The sequence below is a fragment of the Adiantum capillus-veneris genome, chromosome 20 (genome assembly GCF_014529385.1).
Source record: "Adiantum capillus-veneris isolate H3 chromosome 20, ASM1452938v2, whole genome shotgun sequence".
Taxonomy (NCBI): domain Eukaryota; kingdom Viridiplantae; phylum Streptophyta; class Polypodiopsida; order Polypodiales; family Pteridaceae; genus Adiantum; species Adiantum capillus-veneris.
This window is the reverse complement of record NC_140950.1, coordinates 88532820-88553645: the sequence shown is the minus strand read 5'-3', so window position 1 is coordinate 88553645 and position 20826 is coordinate 88532820.

Sequence of the window (20826 nt, the reverse complement as noted above, 5' to 3'; positions counted from 1 at the left end):
CTATGCGTTTTGCTGAAAGTGAATCTTTCGACTAATCCAAATGTTGACCCTAATAGATTGCACTGAATGGAATTGAAAGAAATTACCTCTATGTGGATTATGATTATTCATCAATGATATACTTAGTATGTTCAAAGATAAAGGTGTGAAATAAGTGAAAGGAGAAGAAGAAGAGGGTTTCTCTCCCAAGCCCTATTGTTGCCCTTAGGCAATAGGGATACTGCGGGGAGAGAAGTACCTATAGCATGGAGATTCTAGAGTTTGTGGAAGAGAATGAAAACCTTAAGAGAGAGAGATACTTGTGGAAGATGAATATATGGTTACTAACCTTGTGCACATAATTGTTTCCCACAAGAAGGTTGTACCCATTACATTCACAAGGTTGCTGCTTGAATACCTTCCAATGAAACAATTAGGACACAACAAGAGAGATCAAAGGAGGAGTAAAGATATAATTAGAGATAGATCTAAGTATGGTGGTGGTATTAAAGATAGATAATGAGAGATAGATATAGAGTTAGAGAAAAGTATTGGACTAGATATGCAAATGAAAGTAAAACTAGCAACATATATCTTACATGAGAGCAATCTCCACCACCTTAATGGAGTGAAAAGATAAGGAAAGACTTCAGACTTTCTTCAAGAGAAAGTGTGGCACTCCGATGAGTGTGTCACAATGTAATTGAGCTATTCTCACTCACTCATAACTTGCCTCAATGAAGAGAAGGTTGACCTTTTTATAGGTGAGGGAGTCATGTTTTACATAATCACTTGATTATGCTAAAGAGTTGGCCCAAATCAAATGTTCTTTGGATATTTCTTAAAAGGGGCAATATTAAGACTCAAAATATCATGAAGTTCAGCATTTTTGGTCATTGAGGCTCCATGTGGGTGCATGATGTATTTGGGCCCCACCTAGGCATCTTCTATGTGGCTCTAGCAGGGGGTCCCAACTTGTGTGTCTTGTCCTTCAAGGCATCTTTGAGGTGTCACATTCACATGCTTATGTAATTTATCCTCAAGATATCTTATTTTATGGAAAAAGACCAAGATTACCTCTTTTCACTTGATTCACCTGTTTACCATCTCTTCTTGCAGTGTAGTTTTTGTGAGAGGGTTTTTCATTGGTTTCCCTATAACTTTTGACCTGAAACTCGGATTGGCATGCTTCAAAAGGCAAAATTGGCCTACTAAAAGAGCTTGAATTGGTTTTGGACTTTTCTCCATGCCCTTATGTCGGGAGTTTCAAATTGGGATGGTCCAAGAAGCTTTGAATCTTCCTTTTCATAAAGTCTTCTAGTAGGCCCTTCCCTCTCGTATGTATGCAAGAAGGTATGCATTATTGAAGGGTTATATTATTAAATAAATGTGAAAATAATAAAATAATTTATATATGGTAGGGTATAGCTGAGATATTAGAAGAAATATACAAATGTTTTCCCCGAGACAAAAAGAGGAACAATCATTGATACTTCTCTTGCAGTACTTTCTAATAGTAATGTACATTTATATTACTTCAAAGGTAATACTAAGGTAGGGTAGAAAGCTTTTATTTATGCATATGAGTATTATATGAAGTATACTTATGCGTCAAAAAGTCACAAGATAAATCTTTTAATGACCGTTTCCACTATATACGTTCCACAGCACGACAACGTGTACGAAAAGCAGTCTTTGGAATGTCCTCGGCCTTAATGCGGATTCGATGGTAGCCAGAACGAAGGTCAATCTTCAAAAATATTGTGGCACCACTCAATTGGCTAAACAATTCATCTATGTGGGGAAGAGGATATTTGTTCTTAATGGTCTGTTTGTTTAATCCCCTATATTCAATGCATAACCTATATGTACCATCCTTTTTCTTTTGGAATAACACAGGACTACCCCAAGAAGATACACTAGGTTTAATGAAACCCTTTTTGAAAAGATCATCAAGTTGTATCTTGAGCTCTTTAAGCTCATCAATATTGAACTTGTATGGAGCCCTTGAATAAGGTGTTGCTCTTGGATATAGATCTATGGCATGGTCGACCGCTCTAGGCGGAGGCATACTAGGAAGATCGTCCGGGAACACATCCTTAAATTCATGTAAGAGATCCACTACAAATTTTGGATTTGTATCTTTCTGTTTATCCCCACATTCTTCTTTAATCTCATTAGTAAACATAAGAAACATCTCACTCTCTTATCTAAGTCACCTTATCAATTCCATGGCCAAAACTAGATTTAGAATCTCTTTCTTTCCACGAAGAGTGTGACTTATCATCATCAAATGATTAAAGATATATTTTTCTTTCTTAACAATCAATCAAAACATGATTTTCAATCATCTAATTGATACCAATGATAACATCATGCATATCAATGATTTATGATATAGAAATCATCTTTATGCTTCCGACTCTTCAAAGAAAAAATAAAATAAAAATTCTACTAATTCTTTCATGAAACTATTATTACCACTGGTTAAGTCCAGAAGTCTTTTAGCTTCTTGATTTAATTTCAAGTTTAATTTCTGTAATAGGACCAATTTTTGAAGTTCTTAAAGTCGAAAAGAATGTAGTAGGGCATATCTTTCGTTTAGCACGATTTGAAAGATTGTTGAATAGTCTATTAAAAAGAACTGATATGAATGAGTTTGAGATATTAAGAGAGAACATATATTCTTTTTCTAAATAATACATTAAAGACGTATTTGATAAATATTAATGAATAACAGATACACTGTCTATGAACAGTAAAATTGAGATTTTTATTAATATCAGTATTTTATATTTATGTGTCTTAGCTTAAAATGCATGGGTAGGCTTAAAATAAGTTGAAAAAGTAGTGGAGACCCAAAAATAGAGGTTTTAGGAATCGCTACCAAAAAGTTGCGTTTTCAACCAAAGAAAGACGTTTTTCACAAATCTGTCCGCGTTGCCTTGTAGACCAGACCTATTCCCTTCATTTTGAGTACCTGATTGCTCTGTTCTGCGTTCGTTTGTAAAAGTTATGATGAAAACAAAAAGAAAGCAACAGCAGTGTAGTATACACAGGGACAGACAGAGATACAACATCATACAGCTCTCCTTGCTATCAACCAAGAAGTGGATTTGTTTCTTCATGGTGGAATATTACAATTGAGATTATGAAGGTACATGATTATGTTTTTTTACTTTGATTATTATATTGAATTGGTTGCACGAGTATGTTCTTTTGGCTATTTTGTAGGTGATGCAGAAATTAATGTGTGAAACAGTATCTGTGCAAAGTGTCATGATAAAAATATAACCTTTACGGATTGCCTAGCGATCACGTTCTTATCTTATTCTCGTAGGTATACTTGGTGAGAAAATCGAGTTGATTGAACGCCTAAAAAGCGGCTAGTTTGAGAAGTCGCAGGCTTTTCGAAGAAAAGAAAGATAAAAGCATGACGGGTGGTGCGTTTGGGGATCATTCACAAGATCTCCTCTTGTACGAGTGCGAGTGCGAGTGTGAGTGCGAGTGAGAGTGAGACGCTGCATGCAAAGCGGTCTACAGTTCAGGGGTGGTCGAGAGGTTCGAGCTTTGTACAATGGAGTGCGCCCATATATTCCATTGCTCCTCTTTTGTATCAAAACTCTGCAAAAGTCCATCAATACAAAGATCTCTTTCTCTATCTTTTCATGTCTATCTCTATTATTTTGTTCCTGTGACAATTGGCATCAGAGCAAGCGGTTGATTATGGACATGGAAGGATATGAGAGGAGGAAGAAGGAGCTACAAGACCTGATTCGGCGACTACGAGAAGATCTACAAATTGCAAATCGGGAGAGTGTTCACTACAAGAGGCTCTTCATATTAGCGACGCTCACACAGCGACGCTCAAAAAAAAAATTTCCCGGCGTCGCTATGAGCGTCGCTATGAGCGTCGCAAATTTCTTTGTAAATTTGCGACGCTCATAGCGACGCTTATAGCGACACTCATAGCGACGCCGGCTGGGGTAAAAAAATAACCGAACGCGCCCAAAAACTCAGATCTCAGATCTGAGTTTTTCGGTGCCCTCAAGCAAGGAGCAGGTAACGCTCTCCCTCACTCTCTCTCTCTCTCTCTCTCTCTCTCTTTTTCTTCTCCACATACACACAAGGAGAGGAAGGAGAGCCAGGTATGCTCCTTCCCTCTCCTCATTCTCATGTTCCCTTCCCCTCTTTCTCTCTCCCTCTCTCTCTCTCTCTCTCACACACATACACACACACACATAGTGTTTTTGAGAGAGAGAGAGAGAGAGAGAGAGAGTACAAACAAAAACAAAAACGCACACACACATACATAAACAAAGAATGCACACACACATTGAGAGAGAAAAAGAGAGAGAGAGCATGCATAAACAAAAAACGCACGCATTGAGAGAGTAAAAGAGAGAGAGAACATGCATAAACAAAAAACGCACACATTGAGAGAGGAAAAGAGAGAGAAAACATGCATACGATCCAAAAAAACGCACACACATTGAGAGAGAAAGAGAGAGAAACTAATTTAACGTCGTAGGAAACTAATTAAAATTAAAAGACCTAAAGATCTAGCCGACGAGGAGTTGAATTGAAGACCTTTCATTCAAGAGGGAAATGGCATAATCAATCTATCATACTTGGCATGGGTGATAGAAAGGTTATACCATTTATCTCTTTTTATTGGCACACACATCCACACACGCGCACACACACAAGAAGAAGAGAGTTATAACGTCGTAGGAAACTATCTTAAAAGACGTTAAAGATTAGGTTATATGTAGACTTACATTAAATTAGATTTAGGTTTATTTTTAACTAGATTTACGTTTATTTAAGCTAGATTTAGATTTACGTTATATTAGATTAGATTTAGGTCTCCATAGACTGCGATGCCTGCATGAAGCGGGTGAAGAAAGCCCTCAATGGAATATAGGGTATTGCTGCCTTCACTCATGGTGGGCTCCGTCGATCCAAAAGTACTGGTGAAATTTCTTCAGAAGATAGGGAAGAAGGTGGATCTTCAGGGCGGCAAGAGTCACTACATCCCCGACACAATGACCATCTAGACAACCTCTAGTCATTAGACTTACGTTAAATTAGATTTAGCTTTATTTTTAGTTAGATTTACGTTTATTTAGATTTACGCTTATTTACGTTAGATCGAGTCCACGCAAGAATTACTTACTGTTTAGGGTTTAGAGTTAGACGAACAGTGAAAAGATCTACTGTGAAAAGATGTTAAGATGAAGTGAAGTGCTACAGCTAGAGAAGAGGCAAAGGGATTTTGTCCACTACATGCAGTATCATGTAGACGTGGGTGTGTAGATTTCTTATACCCACAAATATAGGTATTGACCAATAAAGACGAGATTATAACCCGGTGGTTCTGATCTCCGTGCACCTCTAGACCGAGGTGTGCGGGGATTGGACATGACTAGAGAATGTGAGGTAAAGAGAGAGAGAGAGAGAGAGAGAGAGAGAGAGAGAGAGAGAGAGAGAGAGAGAGAGAGAGAAGACGAAGAATGCCAATAGAATATTAAATTTGCTGTCCAGGTTATAAGTTTTTTATCCTCATTATGAGTAGCGACGAGGATGTGGGACCGTCCAACCGAAACACCTATCTCTCAACGAGGGTCTTATGTCCTTGTAATCAATGCAAGCATGCTGTGCGACGGACAAGACGTGTTTCTTTGCAGCACGTTCGCGAATTTCGCGAGTTCGATCCATCTATTATAGATCGAGTTGTTGCCAATTATAACTCGTCGGACTCTGACGCTGGCCAACAAGCAGCAATCTTGCAACCCAATAGACGTGTTCGCAGGCGCTTTGGTCAAGCAGCATATGTGAGGCCACAAGATGTAGCCTCTGATAGCTCGAGGGATGATCATGCAGAGCACATTCCCAACGAGGCAATGTTTGAGCCCGAGATTGATGAAATGATCGAGACGATTATGGATTCAGAAAGGCTTATCTATGATGATATGAAAAGTGAAGCCGATACGTCATTGTATAATGGAGCACGTATGTCTAGATTGAAAGCACTCCTGGTTCTTCTCAACATGCAGGCAAAGTTTGGATGGAGTGACACTAGCGTCACAACGCTTTTCAGGTGATCTATTACAGTTAGTTTACTTTAATAGAACTCTAAATGTATAATGATCTGATAGATTTTTACACGACTGTATCATATTTTTATGTTGTGTAGATTGCTGAAAGAGCACATACTACCAGCTGACAATGTGATGCCAGATTCCCGAGATGAAGCAAGAAAGATTTTGCGAAACTTGGGGATGGATTACAATTCTATCCACGCTTGTCCTAATGACTGCATTCTTTTCAGAGGGGAATACACAGACATAGAGAAGTGTCCGAAATGTGATTCCGAAAGATATCGAGTAGATCTCCACGGGACAAAAATTCCACAAAAGGTTTTGCGACATTTTCCTTTGCTTCCTCGCATCAAGCATTTCTTCGAATGTAAGTCCATGGCCGCCCTAGCATCATGGCATGAGGAGAATAAATCTTCGAATGGTGTGCTACGAATTCCTGCAGATTGCGCAGCCTGGAAACATATAGATGGAACATGGTTGAATTTTGCCAGGGAAGCTCGAAATTTGCGCTTAGGCCTGGCTATGGATGGCGTAAATCCATTTGGTCGAAGATCAACATCTTACAGTGTATGGCCTGTTGTCATCGTCAACTACAACATTCCCCCGTGGTTGACTACGAAGAAGGGGCACCTATGGCTAAGCTTGATTGTGCCAGGGCGATATAAAGTGGGGAATATGGATGTGTATCTTCGTCCACTATTGGAAGAGCTACAACAATTGTGGATTGGCATAGAGGTGGTGGATATGAGCCGACACATAGGACGACGGAATGCTTTGATCAGAGGCATTCTAATGTGGACCATGCATGACTATCCCGGGCTAACAGAATGCTCAGGTGATCTATTGACACTCCTCACTCAGACACTGTATATCTTGTTTTTTCCCATAGTTGATCTATTATCATGTGTATACATGCAGGGCTTCAAACAAGCGGATATAGAGCATGTGTCACATGTGGACCTAGACTGAATGCACGTAGGGCACCCTCACTGAAGAAGAAAATCTATGAAGGTCATCAAGCGTATCTTCCAGAGAATCATGTGTTACGCGATGGCTTTTTGGGAAGAGAGCCACCAAGGATGTCTGCACAAGCATGGTTAGAGCAGAAGGAGATGTGCGATGACGGATTGCCTCCAGGGATGAAGAGACTATCTCTATGGTACGAGTTACCATACTGGCCCCGACTCATGATCAATCACTTGCTCGATCCAATGCACATATTCAAGAATGTGGGTAATCTACTATGGGACCATTTGACCGGCAAGAAAGATACTTTGGGAGCCAGAGTTGACCTTAGAAATGTGGATCGTATGGAGCAATATTGGCCGCAAATAGCGTCTGATGGATCGATAAAACTCCCTAAAGCACCATGGATTTTCACAGGAGCCCAAGAACGCAAAGTAAAAGAGGCCATTCGATCTTTGCGGACCCCCACTGGCGTAATGCACTCGCTCCGAACGTGTTTTACTAAAGAAGGAAAGCTTACCGGTTTGAAGTCACACAATTGGCATAAAATGTGTCAGGTACGTTCATAGTGGACTTTAATATCATTGCATAAAATGTGGACTTTAATATCATTGCTGCACATACTTTACAGTTTATTTTACCGGTTGCCATTGAGGGATGTTTGTCTCTCGACATCCGTAACACAATCTACAAACTTGCAAAGCTGGTGCAATGGATCTCACAAAAGGAGATCAACGTAGACTCCATACCATTCGCCAAACTAAATGCTGCGGAGCTTGTGTGCATGTTTGAGAAACATTTTCCTACTACAATGCTAACCATTCAGGTGCATCTTCTTGTTCACATAGTTGATGAGGTGGAAATAGCTGGCACAGTTCATTCCAGATGGATGTTCTTCTTAGAGCGTTTCATGAAAACGCTTAAGGGATATGTGCGTCAAAAGGCACGTCCGGAGGGTAGCATGGCAGAAGGTTGGTTGGTATCAGAGTCCCTAGTGTACATTGGAGAGTGGCTAGACGGATTTGATAAATCCCGGGACACGCTATGGCGAACCATAGATGATGAGCGCATATCTGGGATTGTCATGTGCAATCTCGGTGTTGAGAAGAAGATGACGGAAGATCTAGAGGCTAAAATCAACCGATTTTGCATGCTTCACAATCCAGTGATGCAAAAGTTGATTTCACAATATGAGGATGCAAAGCAAGAGCGACAAAGGGCACGAATCGAGTGGAGACGGGGAAGACGACCACCGATGCACTATCCAGCGGTTCTGGAGAGCCTACCAACCTTGATGAGCTTAAGATGGTTGCACAACCAATTGAAAAGCGCACAACAATGCGGTGACGAAGTGACTGAAGAAGAGTGGGAGTACTCTCGGGGTTGCGCGACCAAGGTAAGTTTGCAATGTACGACTAGCAAGTGACTTTATTTATAAACGTTTGAACGGCCACTCATAATCTTTGTTCGTTGTAGTATAAGTCATACACAGCAGCATGGTGTAAAGGTCGACATTTTAGGGTGGAACGAATCGACAAAAAGCGTTTTACTCAAGATTGTGGAATCATGGCAAAATTTGAACAGTCTAGTCGACGACGTTTCTCTGATGCAGATCCTGTGGTGGCGGAACTCACTTACTTCGGCACGCTGCAAGAGATTTTGAGGATCGATTACAGAGGATTTTTTGTCGACTTGTTCGACGTGCAATGGTTCAAGATAATCATGGAGGGTCGCAACGCTACTGTGTGTAGAGGAGAGTCTGGTTTTCTTGAGGTGGATTCTACTAAGAAATGGACTGACCTAAGAGACACTTTCGTACTACCCGAGCATTGTGAACAAGTAAGTATGTAAATAGTTAACATCGCCCTTTTACAAGTTATGTGCTTGAAAGCTCTCATGTAAGTTATGTGGCTCTGGCAGGTAGTATTTCATCCTACAAAGTCTACATCAAACTGGTGGTACGTCATAGAGGTAGCCCCTCGTAGTGCAAGGACGTATGAAGGCTACCATGTGCCAATCACAACGACATCAATGGAGGAGATCAGAGAAGATGCTCAATCAGAAGCCGTTGCGGTGGTGCCAGAAGAGCATCAAGATGCTACTACTCTATATGGGGTGCATGCAAAGGAGCTACAAAATGAAACAGAGGATATGTGTTTAAACGGAGAGCTCTATATAGATATAGGAAGTTATGCTGAGTTATGCGAGGATGAGAGAGAGATCTCTTAAAGCCACAAATATTGTATTTGAACAATTTTGCTCCGTGTTGTAAAAGCTCTGGCTCTCTAAGTACCTTCCATGGTGTATAACGCTCTTTTCTACTCGCGCTCACATCTTTTGATTGAAAATTCTGAGTTTTCGACTTGCCTCTTCTATCACTCGATTCATTGCGTCATTGTATTTATATGCGTCATTACGTCATTGTATTTAATGGTCTTTGCGTCATTGTCTACTCTATTCATTCAATATTAAGTTTAAATATTCGTGTGTTTAATGCAAGTATGGATGATGAGGAGTTTCTTTCTTCTTTGTCACCGCAGCAGAGACAGTGGTACGTGGAGCGTCATCGCTCTGGCGCATCATCGCGCGTTCCTACACCATCCGCATCTCCCTCTCTTTCGGAGCATTCGGCGCGCTCCGAAGCTTCGGCGTCGACGAGACGAGCTTCACACTCGTCTAGACACCGGCGCTCTAGTGGTGGCGGTGGCGGTTGTTGTGGGGATTCCGCCACCTATGCCTCCACACCGCCTCGTGTTCGACAAGGCTCTTTACCCTCCCCTTCTTTGCCCGCCCCCACACCAGCCACATCATCGCCATCTACGCCAGGTTTTGCACGGTTGACTGTTCCTAGAAGCTACACACCTCTACCTACTCCGCCAGGAGCCACCCCACTCGACACTCCTCGCTTCGGGGCCCAGACGCCAGTGGAGACACCTGACGTCCGTACCCCCATCGACACGCCGCTAGAGACCCCTGCCGGGACACCCAGGTTCACGCGTTACCGGCCAGAGGGCTTGCCTTACTCCGTCGACATCAACAGCGGCATCATCATGGATGATGACGGCAAGAAGGTGATCTCGCGCATGCGTGGTCTTTGCTCTCAGCTGTTTAGACACTATATACTAAACAAATGGAGTGAAGTACCAAGTGATTTAAAAAACAGAGTCATCAGCATACTTCATGATGAGTTTCCCGTTCCAACACGGGATCAGCGCTTCAATGAAGACCTGATGAAGATTCGAATGCGCGAATACTGCAAACACAAGCGTTCCGAAGTGCAAAAATCAATCAAGAATGGGTGGAATAGGCCAGATTGGCTGGACAAAGAAGATTGGAAGAATGCGAAGAAAGCAGCGCGCGAGAATCCCGACAAGTGGAAGCAACAAAAGGATGCAGCCAGAGCGCGAGTAGAGGCAGGGAGCTCGCACCACTTGGGGAGCGGTTGATATGCATCATTTGAGGCCGATTTTGTAAGTCTTTTCACATTGCTCTTTATGCATGTTCGATAGTTTAGGGTTTATGAGTTTTTTAGTTCTAACATAATGAAATCTTTGTATGTTTTGACAGTGGTCGATGACAGGACGTGATCCCACACCGTACGAGCGCGAGTACGCAGGCAGGAAGGGCTTAAACGCCCTGATGGACATTCTCAGTTCTCGCGGCGGCATGATTAGTATTAGGGTTTACTCTTTTTTATTTTTTGTATTGTTTTATAAATGTCGTTATATGTTTATACTTACTGAAAGCTGTCTTATTGTCTTTTTTTGCAGAATCCGACAGATACAATGCTTGGACGCGATGAGACGTCTGACTAGATGACGTCAGTTTAGCCGTAGCTAGATAGCATTAGTTTAGGGTTTCTCATAGCTTATGTATCATGAGACGGATTTTATACATCTTTTTGAACCATGTATATTATTACATTTGTCACCGCAGTTCCTTTTGCCAATCAATTCTTTATGCCTATGATGTTGTACAATTGTCATTATTACATTTGCCAATCAATTCATTTTGCCTATGATGTGTACAATTGTCAATTTTGCAAACAATGCGTCTTGTGGGTGACTATTTTGGGTCTATTATCTACCTTTGCACTTTTTTTAAAAAGTGAATCAAGTACAATATGGTTGATATATGGGTGGCAGGGCATTCAATGCCCTGCCACCAAAAACATATTCTCTCGGGCGTCGCTATAAGCGTCGCTATTTATGGCTCTATAGCGTCGCTATGAGCGTCGCTATAGTCTTCTGTGTAAACGTCGCTATAAGCGTCGCTATATAGCGACGCTCATAGCGACGCATATAGCGATGCCTATAGCGACGCTCTCGTAGCGACGCTCGTAGCGACGGTTTTAGCGACGCCGGGGGTTATAAAAACCCAATGTATTTCCGTCGCTAACAGCGTCACAAGAGCACACAAACTCTTGTAGTGGTTGAGGCTCTGCGTGGCAAAGCAGCACGAGAGCCTGATATCTATGTGGACCTTCATGGAGAACATGAAGGCGAAAACCATGCTATTCCACCAGGAAACAGTAATCATCATGGCGGCTCTAGGGCACCTGGCGGTGGTGATAGTGGTGATGGTGAGAACGATGATGGTGGAAGTAGAGGTCGTCAACGCGAAAAAGAAACAATGACGATATGGAAGAAGTGACAACCAAATCATTCTTAACGAAGGCTAAGTTTAAAGAGTTTGATGGCATAAGAAAGATATGCCAAGATTTAGAAGCGTGGATTGAAGAACTCAAAGATTTGGATGATACTTTCAATATCGAGAACACGACCACCAGACTTTCGAATGCTTGAGCAAGGTGACCGATAAAACAATACGTACCAAGATGGCTCAATTGGAGACTTTTGGCAATGCGTACGATACAAGTAAGTCATCTACCCCTTCTTTGTGATGTTTTATGTCTCTGATACGTCCTTTGAAAGCTTCTGTGATCGAATTTATGCGTAAAAGTTGAGATTTAAATTTAAATTTCTTAATTGATTTGGATAGTATTCATTGCTTCTTATCATCTAAATTGATTGAGAAATTAAACTTGAAATTAAATCAAGAAGTTAAAAGACTTGTGGACTTAACCAGTGGTAATAATAGTTTCACGAAAGAGTTAGTAGAAAATTTGTTTTTTTTTCTTTGAAGAATCGGAAGCATAAAGATGATTTCTATATCATAAATCATTGATATGCATGATGTTATCATTGGTATCAATTAGATGATTGAAAATCATGTTTTGATTGATTGTTAAGAAAGAAAAATATATCTTTAATCATTTGATGATGATAAGTCACACTCTTCGAGGAAAAAAAAGAGATTCTAAATCTAGTTTTGGCCATGGAATTGATAAGGTGTCTTAGATAAGAGTGTGAGACGTTTCTTGTGTTTGCTAATGAGATTAAAGAAGAATTTGGAGATAAACAGAAAGAGACAAATCCAGAATTTGTAGAGGATCTCTTACATGAATTTAAGGATGTGTTTCCGGACGATGTTCCTGGTATACCTCCGCCTAGAGCAGTATACCATGCCATAGATCTATATCCAGGAGCAACACCTTATTCAAGAGCTCCATACAGGTTCAATATTGATGAGCTTAAAGAGCTCAAGATACAACTTGATGATGTTTTGAAAAAGGGTTTCATTAAACCTAGTGTATCTCCTTGGGGTAGTCCTATGTTATTCCAAAAGAAAAATGATGGTACATATAGGTTATGTATTGAGTATAGGGGATTAAACAAACAGACCATTAAGAACAAATATCCTCTCCCTCACATAGATGAATTGTATAGCCAATTGAGTGGTTCCACAATACTTTTGAAGATTGACCTTTGTTCTGGCTACCATCAAATCCGCATTAAGGCCGAGGACATTCACAGATTGATTTTGTACAGGTTATGGGCATTATGAATTTACGGTTCTTGCTTTTGGTTTGACTAATGCACCAACAACTTTCATGTGTTTAATGAATAGTACTTTTGACCCGTATCTTGATGACTTCATTATGGTATTCTTGGATGATATTTTTGCGTATTCTAACAATGAAGAAGATCATGCATTGCATTTAAAGAAAACATTTGAATTTTTGCATGAGCATAAATTGTATGCCAAAGCAAGTAAGTGTTCTTTTGCAAAGGATCAGATTGTGTATTTGGGAAGAGTGATTTCTAAAGAGGGGATTCCTATTGATCTTGATAAAGTTAAGACTATGTCAATAAGGGATGTAAGAAGCTTTATGGGTCTAGCACAATATGAGAGAGCACACATTGAAGATTTCTCTAAGATAGAAAGTCTTTGACCGAATTGACCAAGAAAGACAAGGGTTTTATGTGGACTTCTAGCCGTGAGATTGCTTTTGAGACCTTGAAGGCTAAAATAGCAGAAAATTGTGTTTTAAAAGTTCCTGAGATGGGCAAACCATTTGTTGTGTCCTGTGACGCTAGTGGTGAACAATTAGGTTGTGTTTTGACACAAGAAGGAAGAGTGGTTCCATATGAGTCTAGAAATTTAAGACGACATGAATTGAACTATGCAACACATGATCTAGAATTCCTTGGTGTTGTTCATGCATTGAAGCATTGGCGTCATCTCTTGCTTGGTATAAAATTTGAATTTCGTACTAATCATCAAAGATTGATTTATATTTTTACTCAACCATTGTTAAATAACAGACAAAGAAGATGGATTGATTTGCTGGCTGAGTATGACTTTGATTTGAAGTATTTGTGTGGAAAAGAAAATAAAGTTGCAGATGCATTGAGTCGTAGGCCCATGTGTAATTTGTTGACTGTTGTGCGGTCTAATTTGATTGATGATATGCATGCTGAAGTTGAAAATGATTCCTTTTATATGCCTATTTTGAAATTCTTGCATATAAGGGAAATTTGTATTATTATGACCGCTTGTGTATTCCTTCAAATTCTGCTTTTAAGAGTCAAAAATTCTGCATGAGTGTCATAATTCACCTTTTTCTGGTCATCCTAGATTGAATAAGACATATGAAAAGATTAAAAGTTCATTCTTTTGGCCGTGTATGAAATTGGATGCTAAGAATTATGTGTGTGAGTGCTTTCAATGTCAACAAGTTAAGATTGAACATAAGAGGATGTCTGGTGACCTTCAACCCTTAGACATTCCTTTATAGAAGTGGGAGTCTATATCCATGGACTTTATCATTAGACTTCCTACTACTCATGGAGGGTATGATTCAATCTTTGTGGTGGTAGATAGACTCACAAAACAAGCTCACTTATTTCCTATAAAAATAACTGATACTGCATTGACCATTGCACGCTTGTTTGTGAAAGAGAAATTTCGTTTGCATGGCATGTCCAAGAGTATAGTGTCTGATAGAGATTCTAAGTTCACTTCTCATTTTTGGAGAGCAGCTTTTGACTCTATAGGCACCCAGTTATGCATGTCTATTGCTTTTCATCCTCAAACTGATGGGGACACGGAGAGAGTGAATCGTATTTTAGAAGATATGTTACGAATGTATGTCAATGAAAACCAATCTAATTGGAATGAATATCTACCTTTGGTTGAATTTGCATATAACAGTTCATGTCATATATCTATTAGGATGACTCCGTTTGAGGCAATGTATGGCTACAATTGTCCCACACCTATTAATTTTCTTAACTCAAGGAACAAGGTAGAACTATCACGTGAGATGCTTGAGAAAATGGATAGCGAGCTGGCCAAAATCAGGGGGAATATTAGAGAAGCTCTAAAGAGCCATAAATTGTATTATGACAAGAAACATCGTGTTGTGGAGTATGAAACTGGTGACATAGTTTTCTTAAAGGTTATTCCTGAGAAGTCTCATTTGATTCTTGGAAAGGATAAAATATTGTCTCCATGATTTGCTGGGCCATTTAAAATTTTGAAGCGCATTGGTTCATTAGCTTATAAATTGGAATTTCCTTCTCATGTTAAAGTGCATCTTGTACTCCATGTGAGTTTATTAAAAAAGTATGTTCCTAATGTGCATCATGTTTTATAGAATAACTCTAAGTTGAAAGATGACGGAAAATTGACAGTAGAACCAGACTTAGTGCTAGATAGGCATGTTAAACATTTGAGAAATAGAGACACTGTGGAAGTTAACATCTGAGAAATAGAGACACTGTAGAGAATGCATCATGGGTTGATCTTAGTGTTTTTCAAAGAGAATTTTCCTCTCTTTCCAACTCTGAGGAGAGAGTTAATTTTGATAAGGGGAGAATGTAATAGGACTAATTTTTGAAGTTCTTAAAGTCGAAAAGAATGTAGTAGGGCATATCTTTCGTTTAGCACGATTTGAAAGATTGTTGAATAGTCTATTAAATAGAGCTTATATGAATGAGTTTGAGATATTAAGAGAGAACATATATTATTTTTCTAAATAATACACTAAAGACGTATTTGATAAAGATTAATGAATAACAGATAGACTCTCTATGAACACTAAAATTGAGATTTTTATTAATATCAGTATTTTATATTTATGTGTTTTAGCTTAAAATGCATGGGTAGGCTTAAAATAAGTTGGAAAAGTAGTGGAGACCCAAAAATACAACTTTTAGGAGTTGCAACCAAAAAGTTGCGTTTTCAGCCAAAGAAAGACGTTTTTCACAAATCTGTCCGCGGTGCCTTGTAGACCAGACCTATTCCTGTCATTTTGAGTACGTGATTTCTCTGTTCTGAGTTCGTTTGTAAAAGTTATGATGAAAACAAACAAAAGGCAACAGGAGTGTAGTATACACAGAGAGAAACACACATACAACATCATACAGCTCTCCCTGCTATCAGCCAAGAAGTGGATTTGTTTCTTCATGGTTGACTATTACAATTGAGATTATGAAGGTACATGATTATGTTTTTTTACTTTGATTATCATGTTGAATTGGTTGCACGAGTATGTTCTTTTGGCTATTTTGTAGGTGATGCAGAAATTAATGTGTGAAACAGGATCTATGCAAAGTGTCGTGATAAAAATCTAACCTTTACGGATCGCCTAGTGATCACGTTCTTATCTTATTCTCGCAAGTATACTTGGTGCGAAAATCGAGTTGATTGAACGCCTAAAAAGTGGCTATTTTGAGAAGTCGCAGGCTTTTCGAAGAAAAGAAAGATAAAAGCACGACGGGTAGTGCGTTTGGGGATCATTCACAACATCTCCTCTTCTACGAGTGCGAGTGCGAGTGCGAGTGTGATTGCGAGTGCGAGTGCGAGTGAGACGTTGCATGCAAGCAGACTGAAGCTCGAGGGTGGTCGAGAGGTTCGAGCTCTATACAACAGAGTGCGCCCATATATTCCATTGCTCCTCTTTTGTATCAAAACTCTACAAAAATCCATCAATACAAAGATCTCTTTCTCTATTTGTTGCTGTCTAGGTCTATTATTTTGTTCCTGTGACAATTTCTCAATCAATTTAGATGATAAGAAGCAATGAATACTATCCAAATCAATTAAGAAATTCAAATTTAATCTCAACTTTTACGTATAAAGTTGATCATAGAAGCTTTCAAGGACGTATCAAAGACATAAAACATCACAAAGAAGGGGTAAATGACTTAACTTTATCGTACGCATCGCCAAAACTCTCCAATTGAGCCATCTTGGTACGTATTGTCTTATCGGTCACCTTGCTTGAGCATTCGAAAGTCTGGTGGACGTGTTCTCGATATTGAAAGTATAATCCAAATCTTTGAGTTCTTCAATCCACGCTTCTAAATCTTCGCATATCTTTCTTATGCCATCAAACTCTTTAAGCTTAGCCTTCGTTAAGAATGATTTGCTTGTCGCTTCTCCCATATCGTCATCGTTTCTTTTTCGCGGTGACCTCATCTACATCTACCACCACCGTTCCCACCAACACCACTTCCACCATCACCACTATCACCACTGTCAGGTGCCCCAGTGCCGCCACAATGATTATTATTTCCTGGTAGAGTAGCATGGTTTTCGCCTTCATGTTTGCCATCAAGATCCACATAGATATCAAGCTCTGGTGCTGCTTTGCCCCACGGAGCCTCAGCACGCTCTCGAATTTCTTGTTCCAAATCTTCTCGTAGTCGTGCTGAATCAGGTCTTCTTGCTTCTTCATCCTCCCCTCGTATCTTTCCATGTCAAGAATCAACCGCTTTCTCTGATACCAATTGTCACAGGAACAGAATAATAGAGATAGACAACAAAAGATAGAGAACGAGATCCTTGTATTGATAGAGTTTTGATACAACAGAGGAGCAATAAAATATATGGGTGCACTCCGTTGTACGGAGCTCGAACCTCTCGACCACCCCCGAGCTTCAGTTCGCTTGCATGCAGCGTCTCACTCTCACTCGCAGAAGAAGAGATCGATGAATGATCCCCAAAAGGCACCACCCGTCATCAACTCGATTTTCGCACCAAGTATACGTGCGAGAATAACATAAGAACGTGATCGCTAAGCGATCCGCGAAGGTTAGATTTTTATCATGACACTTTGCACAGATCTTGTTTCACACATTGATTTGTGCATCGCCTACAAAATAGCCAAAAGAACATACTCGTGCAACCAATTCAACATGATAATCAAAGTAAACAAACATAATTATGTACCTTCATAATCTCAATTGCAATAGTCTACCATGAAGAAACAAATCCACTTCTTGGTTGATAGCAGAGAGAGCTGTATGATGTTGTATGTCTGTTTATCCCTGTGTATACTACACTACTGCTACCTTCTGTTTGTTTTTATCATAACTTTTACAAACAAGCTCAGAATAGAGCAATCCAGGTACTCAAAACGACGGGAATAGGTCTGGTCTACAAGGCCGCATGAATAGAATTGCGAAAAACGTCTTTCTTTGGTTGAAAACGCAACTTTTAGGTTGCAACTCTTAAAACCTCTTTTTTTTTGGGTCTCCACCACTTTTTCAACTTATTTTAAGCCTACCCATGCATTTTAAGCTAAAACTCATAAATATAAAACATTGATATTAATAAAAAACTCAAATTTATAGTTCATATACAGACTATCCGTTATTCATTAATCTTTATCAAATACGTCTTTAGTGTATTATTTGGAAAAAGAATATTTGTTCCCTCTTAATATCTCAAACTCATTCATATAAGCTCTATTTAATACACTATTCGACAATCTTTTGTTGAGATGTAGAGAGAAAGAGAGAGAGACGAGACAAGAGACACACCATATACGCTCCCAAAGACTGATTCATATTGAGGACAAGATACAAATATATAGGTGAGACCAAGTTGAGTAGAGTGAGCCATATATAGCTCCAACACCCCCACTCAAACAAATGTCTCTAGCTTTGGATGAAAAAACCCTTGGGGAGTTCAAGGGAAAAACCCAAGCCCCTATACAATGTGAAAATATGAACCAGCGATGATGATGTGAAAGTGAATTGTGCATCTATGTACAAATATTCAAGTGACTTAGAGATCACAATGTGCAAATGTGGGGTGTGCATAGTGCATGGTACCTAAAAGATTACAATGTCATATGTACAAAGCTATTACAATAGCAAAGAAGCTAATCTAGAAAGAGTGAGGTCGAAGCAACTCCAAGCTCCGAGCGCAAGAGGATGAAACGTGACTCGTTGAGGCCTTTGGTCAAAATGTCTGCAATCATTTGGTCACTTGGACAGTGTTCAACCATAATGGTTCCTTTGCGTACTTCATACCTGACATAATGATAATGGACAACAATGTGCTTTGACTTATTATGTTGAACATAGTCTTTTGCAAGACTAATAGCACTTTGGTTGTCACACCGCAAGGGTGTGCTAGAAAGAGGAGAGTGACCAATATCAACCAGCATTTGTCGAAGCCAAATCAACTCATGAGCTGCAAGTGATGCCGCAACATATTCTGACTCAGTCGTAGAAACTTCAACACAACATTGTTTCTTGCTAGTCCAAGAAACAAGACAACCATTTATAAAGAAGCAATTTCCACTAGTAGATCGCATAGATAAATGTGAGCTTGCCCAGTCTGCATCTGTGTAACCCAAAAGAGAAAGAGATTGCATAGAATCCGATGTGAGTTGTCGTCGATAGACTAAACCAAAATCTGTAGTGCCTTTCAAGTATTTCAACACACGCTTTGCAGCAGACCAATGCTTAAGAGAAGGACATGCAAGATGTTGTCCAAGATAATTAGCAGCAAACAGAATATCAGGACGAGTGTTCATGCCAATAAACTGAAGACATCCAATCAAGTTAGCATAAGGTTGATTTGTGACAAGTTGACCGCCGTTGTCAGAAGTGTTCTTCGTAGAGCTTGCAAGACAAGGTGTGTTGGCTGAATGTGCAGATTCCATACCAAATTTTTGAATAGTATCTGCAATAAACTTTGACTGTCGAAGGAATAAAATACCTTTTGTACGGTTCCGTTGGATTTGAATGCCTAGACACGAGTAAATCTCTCCAAGATCCACCATATCAAATGCAGAAGACAATAACTTTTTCACTTACTGAAGAAATCCCAAATCATTGGAAACAAGGATGGTATCATCCACATAAAGAGCAAGAATCACAAAACTGCTACCTTGGCGTTTTATGTATAAGTTGGGGTCTGACGAGCAAGAGATGAATCCTTTAGAGGTGAGAAAAAGATCAAATTTTGTATACCAGGCTCGCGAAGCTTGTTTGAGACCATATAGTGCCTTATGGAGTTGAGCAACAAGGTCTTCTTTACCTGGAATAACAAACCCTTCTGGTTGTTCCATATAAATTTCCTCTTCCAAGTCACCATTAAGAAAAGCAGTTCGCACATCCATTTGATGAGCTTCTAAATCAAATTGAACAGCAAATGCCAATAAAACTCGAACACTTGTAATGTGAACCACTGGTGAAAAAGTCTCTTGATAATCAACCCCAGCTACTTGGGAATAACCTTTTGCAACTAAATGCGCCTTGAACTTGTCAAAAGATCCATCTGCTTTTACTTTTGTCTTATACACCCACTTACATTTAATAGCTGTACGACCAGGAGGTAATTCAGTTAGTATCCATGTACCTTTAGAGATAAGAGAATCGTACTCTGCTTCCATAGCCTCTTGCCATTGATCCTTTTGTGGTGAAGAGATAGCTTCATCATAAGTAATTGGATCTTTGGAAGTAGAAAAAGCATTATCAGCAATATCGTCATCATAAACATGACATGAGCCATGTTCAAAATCAATAGGCAGATCAACAAAAATATCAATATCATCATTGGTGACATTCGGAATGGATGGTTGTGAAGAGGAAAGTTGCTCTACAGGAAGAGTTTCATCTTCTCAAAGAAATGGAAAAGCTTGAAGCAATGATTTAGTATCATCAGAATCATCCATGGACCATGAGCCTCCCATAAGATGTTCGTTAAAAGTAGCATCACGATTCACAATTACTTTCTTGAAGGAAGGGTCATAGAATTTTTAGCCTTTGGAAGTGTTAGAATATCCAATAAAAATAACTTTAAGACCAGGAGCATCAAGCTTTGTTCGTGTTTCTTTGGGAACATGAATATAAGCAATACATCCAAAGGTTCGAAAATGAGATACAGAAGGAATGTCACCTGTCCATGCTGTGATGGGTATCTTACCAGAGGGTGCAGTAGTAGGAAGCTGATTCTAAATAAATACTACTGTCAAAGTAGCTTCAGCCCAAAAAACACGAGATAAGCCAGAATGAATCAGCATACATCTTACAGCATTGAGAATAGTGCGATTCTTTCGCTCAGCAACACCGTTCTGTTGAGGCGAATATGGAATAGTATGTTCATGATGAATTCCACTGTCAGCACAGTA